Source organism: Amblyomma mixtum, chromosome 3 (genome assembly GCF_055824585.1).
Source record: "Amblyomma mixtum isolate Tamu chromosome 3, ASM5582458v1, whole genome shotgun sequence".
Lineage (NCBI taxonomy): Eukaryota > Metazoa > Arthropoda > Arachnida > Ixodida > Ixodidae > Amblyomma > Amblyomma mixtum.
This window is the reverse complement of record NC_143014.1, coordinates 115,107,634-115,120,451: the sequence shown is the minus strand read 5'-3', so window position 1 is coordinate 115,120,451 and position 12,818 is coordinate 115,107,634. Positions and strand designations below refer to the sequence as shown.

The following is a 12,818-nucleotide window of genomic DNA, read 5'->3' as shown; positions in this document are numbered from 1 at the left end:
ATATTTCGTGCCAGCCAGAAGGGATTTCGCCGCACGGTGTAGCTTAGAGCCACCGATACGCCAACCAGTTCTTTCAGAAGATCCTGTTTTGGCTCCCAACACAGGAGCCTTGCACCTCATTGTAAACAAGGCCTCCGTGTTGGGAGCCGGAACATGCCATGATCTTCTAAAACAACTAGTCAGCGTCCTGGTTGCTCTAAGATGCTGTGTCGACGGCTAAACGAATTTTAGTTAGTCGGGCTTGTGAGTGAGTAGTTGAACTAAACATTTTTTTCCCAATATTTGGTGCAGCTCTATACAGCTCTCTTCGAAAGTTCAGTAGGCTTTGTGAGTTCTGTACCGCATATATCTGTGTGTGTTTTGCTCGCATGATTGGGATGTGGCACAAGTAGGGTTTTGAATACAAACATACATCACACTAAGAGCGTGTTCGATTTTTCCATCACTCATTCTAATTTGTGTCTGTTATCCAGAACAAAAGCATACCCTCATGACTTGAGTATGACGTGTAGGTTCGCTAACAGCATCATGTTTCGACCGAAACAGCATGCAAACACTGAAATTATCGAAAAGGCTTTGAAGGCTGACGGTCGGGTGGCGTATCACCCCTGAGTGCAACAAACGCCTTAATTCACCTTCACATCAAAGCCTACTCGATCTCATTTTCAAGCAGCTCGATTTTGTTAAATGTCTGCTCGGTTCAAGATTCCCCTAATGCTTAATAACGGGCCTTTTGTCAAACTGGTACTAGTAAACGCATTCTTCCTTTCCTTGCAATCGAACTCTGCGCAAAGATGCGTTATTTAACCTTGCCCATCTTACTTTCAGTCCCTTTTAGGTAGTACTATACGTTTTCCCAAATGCATCAAAGTGCTCAACGCAGAGTAACTACAAAAAAAAAGGACTTCAGCAAAGGGATAGAATTGTAAAAGTGACGTTTAGTTTCTCTTCTGTCACGATTTAGTTAGAGCACAGATGCACACAAGCTTTTTTTTAGGTATATCACGCTGCGTTTATCGACAAATGTGAACTAAAGTTATCTCTTCTGCACATCTCTCCGTAAACTATAATCTATGCAGTGAATTCATGGCTGCTGGGGAAAATTACGAGTTAGCTCGCAACCTAACTACATGGCAACATTCCTCACAGGACCGAAGTTTTTATGTTCCCCACCGATAAACAATAGTTTCCACTACGTGGCTGCGCGAGGGTTTCCTTGCTAAAAACAAGTTGTTCCATTAAAAAAAAAAAACCCTTCAGCTTATTTAATCCTTTCACATAAAATCTTGTTGCAGGTGGAGGAGATTCGTGTTGCAAGTGGCCTGTCGAAGTATTGACAGTGGTATAATAGGTTACATATATTTCAATTTTAACCTCTATCAGTTTTTGTTTTCCATCTCTGGCAACGAAATTGGGATTCATTTCGCGTTGTGATGAAAAATGCTGCTTTAAAATGCAAGCCTGCGATCGCACCAACAGAATACAAAAATAATGTTGATATTTTTGACTGAAGCTCTCAACTTGCGCTTTAGTACAGTGGTAATTTCTCGTTAGTTTCTTCTGTGTATCTGCTAAGGGGCCGGGGGAGGGGGGCGTGTGCGTGCGTGTGTTTACTTAACGGCGAGCCAGCCTTCCTCTCTGACGTTATACAGAAGCGTGACCGGAAGAATGTCTATTCATCTGCACCCGGGGCTCTGCAAAACTAACGGCTGATAGGCTTGTAAACAGGATAATAAACTTTGTCTGCTTAGTATTTCCACTCGACTTTGGCACCGGCAGTGCGAAAGGGCCACCTTGCATACTGACGCGAACACTGTATTACACTGGTAAAGTTACATGCAGAACGTGCACGGTGCAGGGTGGCGGCTATGGTGCGTCCGTGCACGTGCGCGTGAGCTTTAGGACCACTTCTTGGTAATCCGTTTCGGTATTAAACCGAGAAAACTCTTAGCAAAAGTGGCTAGAAACAACAAAAACAATAACGTGGTTCAAAGAGCAATGTTCGCAAGAAAGCCTCTCAATTTTCCGCTTCAGAAATGTGATAGGCAGTAAACTCAGGGCCAGGCATCACATTCATGCTACACCGCCTTCTTTGAATGCGAGCACATATACACACTCACCGTCTATGTCCTGGCTTCTCCAGTGATTCGCTGCAGTCAGGCAGGGCCTTGCTCTAGACCACCGTTTCTTGTTGTCCAAAGGTGCGGCGAAGCAAGGCAGGCTATAACATCTTCAATAACCAATTCTTTATAGCAACATACCGAGCTGACCCCGTGGTCGTTACGACAGATGCTGCCAGAGACTCGACCTTTCTTCGGGTTTTCTTCGACCTCCGTGGAGCTTAGCGGGCCCTCCCTCGGCCGCCGGGCTCGACAGCAGCACGACTGCGGGAGTGAGTCGACTGACGGAAGGCGCGCGCAGCCCTTTGTGGCGTCAAGGGCCCCGAGCTGAGCGCAGAGTGGCGGTCAGCTTGCTGGAAATGGAGCAAGACTGGCGCGAGAAGGCCAGCCGGAGTCGAGGAACGCCGTGTGGAGGCTCCCACGCTGCTGCAGGTGCGAGACCAGCTTCTGGCGTCCTTGCTGGGCTCGGCCGGATTCCCCCGCGACACGCACCTTGCCACGCACTGCGATAAGCTCAGGCCCTACGATAGCGCGCCGATAGAGGTACGGCGCCGGGCCGGTACGTACCTGTGTCTTGCAACTCTTAAGACCGATAAGGGACGGTGTTTTAGCACCAACGCGACATTCACCGCCGGGACGGCGTATCAAGAGTCCTGACGCACAATCGCGAATTACGTGCTAGCTCCTCATGTAGAATAGAGACACAAGAGCAGCATCTTCTATTGCGAAAACCACGTAAGCGTACCGAGACTTGTCGCGGTCTTAGAGGTTGACCTAAAAACTGTAGCTTGTGGCGCGACGTGTGGAATGTATTGCGCGAATGCAGTGAAATTCGTCGTTCAGCGTTTGTGTTGATCTTCATCGGAACAGTGACAGTTATTATTATGCAACAGCCTGATGTCATGTAGGAAGTTGAGCCACTTTGGAGAACTAAAGCAAAAATTATGGCACTGTGGTTGCTGTTTTCACGGAAGCCGCAGCACTAATAATGCCATTGCAGACGTAGGTCATGTGCTTACAGTGTAATGAAATATTAGAAGCAGCATACTCATGTTCGAAGAGTATTGCAATTATGAGTTGTAGTGGAGTTCGGAACTTTGGCTATAAACGAGGTCAGACCATTGCGTTTACTTACCATCAAGATCATGCGGACGTGCTTGAATGAAGAAGGGCTCACTCTTCGGCAAAGGATGACAAAAAGGAATCCTCATATTACCCCAAACACAATTTCCATGCGATGGCTTTAACGTCTCTTTAACAAGTTGATGCCGAACGCGCCATAAGCGCATCGGTGGCGCTCGCCTCAAGTAGTTCAGGAAAGACAAAAATGTGAGCTTTAAGGTCTTCTCCAGTGCTAATTTTTTTCTCGTAACCTAACTGTCTTTTCTTGTTAGCGTTATTCCCCCTTCTAGTTGAAGCAAGTGGGAAGTACACAAGAGAACTTTCCGAATGGTTTTCAATCAAGAAACGTAGTGTAGATTTCAAGAGCACGGGTCCTGTACTGGCTCCGCTTGTACGAAACGCTCGGATTCCTTGTTTGAGAGCAGCACCTTATTTTCGTGAGCCTTGCGTTCCTTGTTCTCGGGTGGGCCAACCGGGCGGGCCAACGCCAACTCTAGCCCTCTTTCTCCTTAAGGGTTAGCACCGAGTCCGCAGCGCAGACGTCACCATCTTTCCTTTCTGACTTGTTTATCATAGAATTCTTTCTTTTCCAACCCAAACCCTAGTCAACTGTTGAGCTCAATAACCTGTAGGTTTGAACTCGGCTTTTTCTGGCTGTTGCACAACAACGGAGACACCCGACTTCGCGGAAAGAATGTGACGTGACCGATCCGCGTCATTTGCCACCTCACTGGGTTATGTAGTTCCTCGACTGCATCCTTGTGAGCTCCGGGCGCATTGGTTTAATATTTAATTTTCACAACTTTTTCTGCTATAGACTCTACTGACCGAAAACTTCATATATTATAACCAAGAAGTATTCAAGTCCGCTAAGTTCCACCGAAAGCTCCGTCAAGCAGTCTAGTCCATGCGGAATACAGACGTCTCTTACAGCGCTACGTGAAGAAAACCTGTCAACATATGTTCATTGCTTACACTGCTCCGCCACCAAACTCTCCACAAGGAATTAATGCGACTTACAGGCAGTCGCTTGCAGAAATGATTGGCAGTCAGAACATTCGATTTCTACCGTTGCATGGCAAGTCAAGCGGAGAGCAGAGATATAGGTTGTAGCGCAGAAACACCAAGGACAGACGAAACAATTAACACAGCACAGCAGCTATCTAGAGATCCTGTGCTATGTGGACCTGTTTCGTCTGGCCGTTGTGTCTTCAGAGCTGCAACCTCTAGTTATAGAGTAAACCCACGCACCCAAACATTTACTCTCTCCACGAGGACTGCCAGCGACCTAATAAAGTTCACATTCCGATTTTTCACACAAGGTATCAGCAGTCAAATCGAACACTCTTTTGACATTAAAGTGTGCTCAAGAGGCCCCTTGTATTACTACGCCGATAAACTATGCCTTCGAATTCCCTATGTCCTTCATGTCCACGCCGTTAGATCTCGGGACACGGTTCTGTTTGAGTTCGACGTGAATGGTGTTCCAAACATTCAGTTTTGGACTAAAGTTCCATACATTTGCGACTAAAGCATTTTAGCCACGTAGCTGTAGGTGTTCGCAGCGCACACGAAACAAGGACGGACAGAAAAGGGAACGAAACACAGCGCTGACTTTCACTTTCAACTGAGCTTTATTGGAAAAATAAGCGACTTTTATACAAAGATTTTTTAACATGTGACTCAGAAGATGTCAAAACGTCCTACTACATGTGCCATCCAAAATCACTGATACTCTAGATAAACGCTGATAAAGAACGTGATTGAAAACACTGAGGAATCCTGAGAAGATATGAAAGGTCAATCAGATGAAACGGGTTAGATTTGTGCAACGCCCACCTTTTTTTTCTTAAGACACGTGCCGCTTAAAACCATCTAAAGGGTGTCATGATCAACAACGGTGAAGAAACAACAAAGAAAAACCCTGTCAAAAATTTTTGATACCAAAATGCAAAAGCAGGGTGAAGCTGTATATGGGCTCCCGTTGTCAAAAGGTAAAAGAAAATAAAATGACGAAAGACAGGACTGAAACGGCATAAAAACACATTAACTAAAACAGCATAAAACCCATATTACACCCGTTAAAGAGTGTCCAACTTTACGGGTGCGCGCCTGCGGCCTGCAAGAATCCAAGTTCTTTATCCAGGAGCACTATGGACGCAGCGCTGACGCACATGTCCCCTTTCTGTTCGATGGATTTTGCCTCGATAATCTCCCTTGTGGTCTGATCGTTGCTTCTACTTAAAATCGTAGTTTCCTGGAACCATGGTATGCACTTATTGCATTCGCTGCAGGGCACAGCGAGATTTCCTTCTCGTATGTTTCTCTTGCGCAGATTGTCATAATTATTGTTGTGTTCTCGGAGTCGGTCGGTAAGGCATCGGCCCGTTTGTCCTATATAAACTTTCCCGCAGCTTAACGGAATCTGATACACAACACCTTTAGTACAAGGTACAAACGAAGTCCGGTGTTTTTTGGAGTACTGCACACGTGGTGTACCACACGTCTGAGTAAGCTTGCAAAGCTTTGACAGCCTTTCCGGGGCTGAAAACAGCCCTCTCAACTTCACTTTTTTGCCTATCCGTTTCAAATTGTGGGAGATGATGTGCAAATAGGGTACTACAACCAGGTTTCGTTTCTGTTCACTCTCAGCCGAGGCTTTCACACCTCCCTTGCTTTTACTTTTCACTTCCCTGTAGATTCGTTCAGCCTCCGAGATGATGATCTGCTCCGGATAACCACTTTCTTTCAACCTCGCAGTCTGTTGATAAAAACCGCGCTCCATGGTATGTGGACAGGATTTGCGCAAAGCATTTGTCAAACACAGGTTAATAATGGAACGTTTTACTAGTTTGGAATGTGCCGAGTTGAACGGGAGGACACTTTTTTTTTGCCTCGTGGATCGTATGTCCAGCAGATATGATCTCTCGTACACGTGATACTTAAATCTAGGAACCGGATTGTGTCGTTAGTCGGCAGCTCATGCGTTAACTCGAGTGGTTCGAACAATCTCTGAAAGACTAATAATGCTTGCGTTACATCTGCCTGAAAAGAATCATTGCTGTCATCAAAAAGAATTAAGTAATCATCTACATATCTGAACACTTTTACGGCGTTAAACTCTGCCAGGTGACACATCAACATGTTGTCAAGATGGCCTAAAAAAATGTCACTGAGGATGGGAGCCCTAAAAAAATGTCACTGAGGATGGGAGCCAAGCAGGAACCTATGCATACACCTTGTTTTTGCAAATATATTTCGTTATTCCAAGTTACGTAAGTCGATCCAAGGTGGAAAGTAAGCATTTCTGAAAACGACTTGACACTCATCCTAACTGCATTCTGGAAAGCTACAGAGCCAAATTTGTCAATGCTATTTTCAAGGTTTGAAAGTAACTGCTCCTGCGGAAGAGAGTAACACAAATCCTTAATATCTATAGAACATGCTTGCACGTTCTTGCTATCCTGGCCTTCCAGAAATCCTATGACTTCTACAGAGCTCTTAATCTGGAAAGGATCATCAATAGGGGTGGTCCTCCTCAGCCGATCGGGAGAGCGCGTTAAACGTGTTCCTCCGCGCCTAGTCTTCAGCGTGTCGCCTGCTCGCAGAGTACACTGTATTGTTAGAAACAGCGTAAATCGACGCCTCTTCGTACGGTAATCCTATGCACGCTTACGTACGCTAAAGCAAGCATTTCCCATGATGTTACACCATTTGTCGCATTCATACCTTTAGTTCAGCGCATGCAGACGGAGACGCAGCGATAAGCTCAGCCTAGTGGCGCAATCTGGTGGTTATAACGGGAAGCACTTTTGTCAACAAATCAACGCTTCTTTTTAGGACTAAAAGCGGCACAATCGTCACTTTCGATGAAAAGTAAAGCAAGTTTGTCGCTCATACGTTATAATATAGGCGAGATGGGACGAAGCGTAAGCCCAGTGCCCCAATTATATACATAGAACGTACTGAAAACGGCAGGAACAACGAAGAATTCAATCCGAGGTGAGAGGTCCTGCTTAGAAGGACGCCGTCATTTTGGAAGCAATGCTTTAGAGCTCGTGAGAGTAACGAACGCAAAACTCAGGAAATAGCATGCGTAACGCAAGCGTACGTTAAGGCTCGATGTGAAATAGCATTTGGCGCATGCGGAATTTAAAGCACGCTGTCCCGTAAGCCCGTATGCGTATTTTATACTGGCACTACATCCTGCAACGTCGGAACGGTGCCTGTGCACACATCTCAGCTTTGGTAGTGCTGCGAGGAACTACTGGGAAGAGTGTACATGAACTCGATACTAGCGAGTCAACTCTCGCGGCGCGCCCTGCGAGGTGCGACCGCACGAGTAGTAAACCGGCTCCTGCTTCTGTTCTCCCCTGCAGAAAAGACATTTGTGGAGGGGGCTGCGAGTCAACCCACCCCTTGCAGCGGAGTTGAGGAGTCGAGTCGAGTCGGCTCACTGACTCGACTCGGCGGCGTTTAGGTGAAGCGAGTAACCGGTTTTCAACACAAGACATGGAATCGGCAATGAGCAAAGTAAAACTTCTAAGGACGATTACGATACTCCCTAATGCGAAATTTGAGTGCAGCTCTGTTGGTGTTTTGGTCCTCTCGGCGGCGCGCACCTCTGGATTTTGGCGTCGGCGGCGCTGAGCCTGTGCTCGGGCAGCTCGCTTAGCAGTAGAGGCAGACGAAGCATTCCCACCGGTTTCGTCGCTAATTCTTCAGGAAGAACTGGCTGAGATTATTTTGTAGTGTATTTATAAGCAGGCGGTTTATACCAGGAAGACAACGCTGTGAGTGGCGTTACCGACACGGACAATCTATCGCGTGCAGCACATTTCACAGTGATCAATTCGCGCTAAAAGCCACAGACACACGAAAACACAAACGGACGAAGCGCGTACTTTCAACTACGTAGTTTACTTCACACAACACGGGTCGCTTTTATACAGAGTGGGATGGCAAAAATGATGTACAAACCAGATAATCAATTTGCATCTGAAAAGCTGCCTTCACCTTCTTGTCTATAATCTGGCCAGTGACCTTAACCAGTCTAATTCTTTATCTTCGAGAGCGCGAATTGATCAGTATGAAGCACCAACTAGCCCCCGCTCTTGCATTGTTAACATTTCACAGCACCGCCCGTCGACGGAGCGCAGTGTGGCGTGACTACATGGGGGAGGCGCGTGAGTGCGCGTGGACGCGTGCCGCCGCAGACAGACCTCACTTCCCCTAGCCACCTTACCTCTGCTCAGGCAGTCGTGATTACACCGTGGTCGTGATCGACGACGGAGTGCACGGCGCCTCGATGCGCGTGCCCTCTCCGCCGCTCGCGCATCGAGGCACCCTACAGCACCCACCACTCTGGCGCCATCTATGAGTGAGCGGCGGTACTCTCGTTCGCTCGGTTACACCGGCGACGGCGACGCGGTTCAACCCACGAACGGGCGCTTAAGAGCTGGTTCACATGCAAGCAATTCGGCGAGTTGAGCGAACAGCGGCGCAGCGCTGCGAAGCGTTTCGCGAGCTTTCGTTTCACATGCATCACTGCTGCGCGTTTTCCACCGCCGCGAAAGCCATTGTTGCTGGCAAAAGATATGCGCTTGCAACCGGTTTTGGTGGTCTGCAAACACCAAGCCCACCAGCCGCATGTGGTTTTGTTTTTCTTCTGCTTTTATTTATCGCCCATTGAGGGAAAACCACAAATTAAAAAAAATGGCAGTGGCTTAGCTCAGCTATGACAGGATATACGTAGCGAGAGCTATAGTGCCCCCCTGGTTACATGTTGTGGTGACTATAATGTGAAGCATTGAAGAAGCATTCGATGAAACACATCGATACCGCTGCATAGCGGCGGTTGGAGTATTCTTTTCGTCACCTATACGAAGCGATTGTGATACACCGTGTCGTATCACCTCAGCTTTTATACACACAGCCGCACATACGCAGTTTACCCACACGACTCCACATGCGGCCGCGGCGGCAGTCGAGCTCTGACGTCATGCACCGCGCAACTGCTGCCCTTCTCCGGTTGCCGCGCAGGCGTATTCACGCGCGGCGCCGGCGGTCGGGCCACGGTGGTGTCGGGCCGGTACGGCTCCTCGCGCGGTGGCGGCGGTGAACTCTGACGTCATGCGCCGCGCACCTGCTGCTCCTCTCTGGTTTCGAGCATGAGAACTATCGGCCTCCCAGGCTCACGGCGAAATGCTCGACTGAGTAGCGTAGCGCATCATAGCCTCAGTTGCTTTTGCGCCATAAAAATCAATATAACTAACTAACTGAGTAGCGTAGTGTAGCTCACGCTACAAAAAGACGTCCAATATGCTCCATGGATTCGGTGACTGTTGGCTTCCGCCATGAACACTAAAAAGCGTAATGTATAAGCATTATTTTGTCATTTATTCTGATATTTGAATTAAATAAATATAAATCTTCCGTTTTAAGCATTCAAAGTCAACATAAGTGAGTAAAGTAAGTAATGTAAGTAAGTGAAGTAATGTAAGTAAGTTATGTAAGTAAGTAAAGCAAGTATGTAAGTAAGTAAAGTGCTTTATTTTTCCGTTAGCAATATACAGTTGAGAACGGTCAAGTTTGAGGAAAAAGGTGCAGAAGCAGCTTGACAAGTTCTGAACATCCAGAAAAAAAAGGAAAGCGATGGCATAGAGGTAGAGCATCTGTCTCGCGTGCAAGAGGACCGGAGTTCGAACCCCAGTGCCACGCAACTCTCCACCGGGTTTAAAAAAATAAAAACCTCCGCGTGTCGATGGAACTGCATAACCACGCTTGGAGTGCGGCGTGATCTCGGTGACCAGAACCGACAACGCACTTCCTCAGTAGAACAGGATTTGGCCACCTGGTGTATAGTACTTGGCCGCAACCTTCTATAAGCAAACCAATTAACCCTCGGCCCTCAGTCCCCAGCAGCTGCGGAGCAACTGACCACGGCGACGGTCAGTCCTGTGACGCAGCGGACGGTGCTAAGCATCACTAGCTCCGGACAGGACGCCATTGGAAACTGAACCTGGCAACGTTTAATGTTAGAACGTTATTCAGTGAGGCTAGCTTAGCAGTGCTGTTGGAGCAATTAGCGGGTATTAAATGGGATGTCATAGGACTTAGTGAGGTTAGGAGCACAGATGAGGCGTATAGAGCACTAAAGGGCGGGCACGTACTGCGATATCGTGGATTAGCAGAGAGACGAGAATTAGGTGTGGTATTTCTCATCAATCATGATATAGCTCGCAACATAGAGGAGTTTTATAGTATTAACGAGAGGGTGGCAGCTGTCGTAATTAGGCTTAATAAGAGGTACAAGCTGAAGGTGATGCAGGCCTACGCGCCTACATCAACCCGCGATGACCAGAACGTTGAAAGCTTCTATGAAGATGTGGAATCGGCAATGACCAAAGTAAAATCACAGTACACTGAACTGATGGGCGACTTCAATGCGAAGGTAGGCAAGAAGCAGGCTGGAAATCAGGCGGTAGGTGACTATGGCATAGGTTCCAGGAATAGCAGGGGAGAGTTATTAGAAGAGTTCGCAGATAGAAATAATTTACGGATCATGAATACCTTCTTCCGCAAACGCGCAAACAGGACGTGGAAGAGCCCCAATGGTGAGACTAAAAATGAAATAGACTTCATACTGTGCGCTCACCCTGGCATCGGATGTACAGGTCCTTGGAAAGGTCTGTTGTAGTGACCACAGAATGGTAAGGTCTCGTATTAGCTTTGATTTGAAGAGGGAACGGAGGAAACTAGTGAAGCGGAAGGCTATTAGAGTTAGCTTGAAGAGGGAAAGTAGAGGAATTCAGGATATCACTGCAGTGCAGATTTTCCGGTCTAACTGAAAAAGACGACCGTATTGTTGAAACAATGAACGATAATCTCACAGCTATCGTTACGGAGTGCGCTGCAGAAGTAGGTGGTCGGATGGTTCGACAGGATGCCGGCAAGCTATCTCAGGAGACTAAAGATCTGATTAAGAAACGCCAAAGCATGAGGACGTCCAACTCCACAAATAGAATAGAACTAGCAGAGCTATCGAAGTTAATAAATAAGCGCAAGGTAGTGGGCGTAAGGAAGTTTAACATGGAGGAAATCTAGCATGCTCGAAAGAACAGAGGTAGCCTAAAAGAAGTGAACAGAAAACTAGTCATAGGTAAAAACCAGACGCGTGCGCTAAGAGACAGAGAGGGCAATGTCGTTAGAAATATTGTTACGTAGCCGTTGGGGCTCGTAACCGAAACGCTTTAATGGTTGACGTGGACGGCACCGGAGAACAAGCCAAGAGCACCCAGAGGAAGCCGGAACCGATCTTCTTCTTCTTTCACTCGGCGGTGCACGCGACTTGCGAAGAGCAGCCGCCTAGTGGCTGCTTGTGGAAACGTATCATTACCCCCCTCCCTAAAAAAAAAAAAAACATCGACCCGATGAATGCGCAAGAAAAGAAGGTAAGAAAAGCAGTTCACAAGAACATGGCAGAAAATAAGCAGTTCGTAAGCAAGGATGGTGCGAAAATGAACGGTCACAAGAAGCATGTGGTTATGGCGTGGCGGTAGGCTGCTAGCGGTGCTCGCGCGAAAAGTACGGCTTCATTCGCACGACGTGGACGACTTCGGGCTTCTGCTGGCGGCGATGAGAAGTAGAAGAGCCGTCTGGAAGAAGTTCGTATGTGACGTCACTGAGCTGACGGACCACTCTGTACGGACCGAAGTACTGCTTTAGCAGTTTCTCGGAAAGCCCTCGGCGTCGAATCGGAGTCCACACCCACACCATGTCGTCCGGTTCGAAGGTCACTACTCGGTGGCGGTGATTGTAACGCCGAGCGTCTCGGCCTTGCTGGTTCCGGATGCGCAGTCGCGCAAGCTGCCGTGCTTCTTCGGCGCGCTGAGTAAAGTCCTCGGTACCAGCTTCGGAGTCACGACCGTCATGGGGCAACATGGCCTCTAGCATGGTGGACACCTCGCGGCCATACAACAGAGAGAAGGGCGTCATGCGCGTTGTCTCTTGTTGTGCCGTATTGTACGCGAATGTGACGTACGGTAGGATGTCATCCCAAGACCGATGTTCAACGTCCACGTACATAGACAGCATGTCGGCGAGAGTTTTGTTGAGACGTTCGGTCAGGCCATTCGTCTGTGGATGGTAGGCGGTGGATTTGCGGTGGGTAGTGCCACTCAGCTGCATGACGGATTCCAGCAGCTTGGCCGTGAAAGCTGTGCCTCGGTCCGTTATGACAACTGACGGGGCGCCGTGCCTGAGGACGATGCGCTCGATGAAAAATTTCGCTGCTTCGGCTGCCGTGCCTCGTTCTAGGGCCTTTGTTTCAGCATATCGCGTGAGGTAATCGGTAGCGACTATTATCCACCGGTTGCCCGAGGAGGAAGTTGGAAAAGGGCCCAACAAGTCCATGCCAACCTGCTCGAATGGAAGTCTGGGCACTTGGACAGGCTGCAGTAAACCAGCTGGCCTTACAGACGGTATTTTCCGTCGCTGGCAATCGTGGCACGTTCGTACATAGTGGCGCACTGCCGCCGCAAGTTTGGGCCAGTAAAAACTCTTTTGAATGCGAGC

General features: G+C 48.0%; 1 protein-coding gene across 6 annotated transcripts in view; it reads right to left on the bottom strand.

The window, feature by feature from the left end:
* The window catches only part of LOC149351470 (calcitonin gene-related peptide type 1 receptor-like), a 62,102-nt gene extending 59,462 nt beyond the window's left edge, over positions 1 to 2,640 (bottom strand). For 3 of the 6 annotated variants that reach the window (XM_089580780.1, XM_089580784.1, XM_089580781.1), the window contains exon 1: positions 2,121 to 2,640. The gene's annotated coding sequence lies outside the window, so the exon portion shown is untranslated. The remainder of the gene's footprint in view (positions 1 to 2,120) is intronic. The other 3 variants (XM_089580779.1, XM_089580782.1, XM_089580783.1) reach the window with 1 other exon arrangement.
* Positions 2,641 to 12,818: the final 10,178 nt, after the last annotated feature.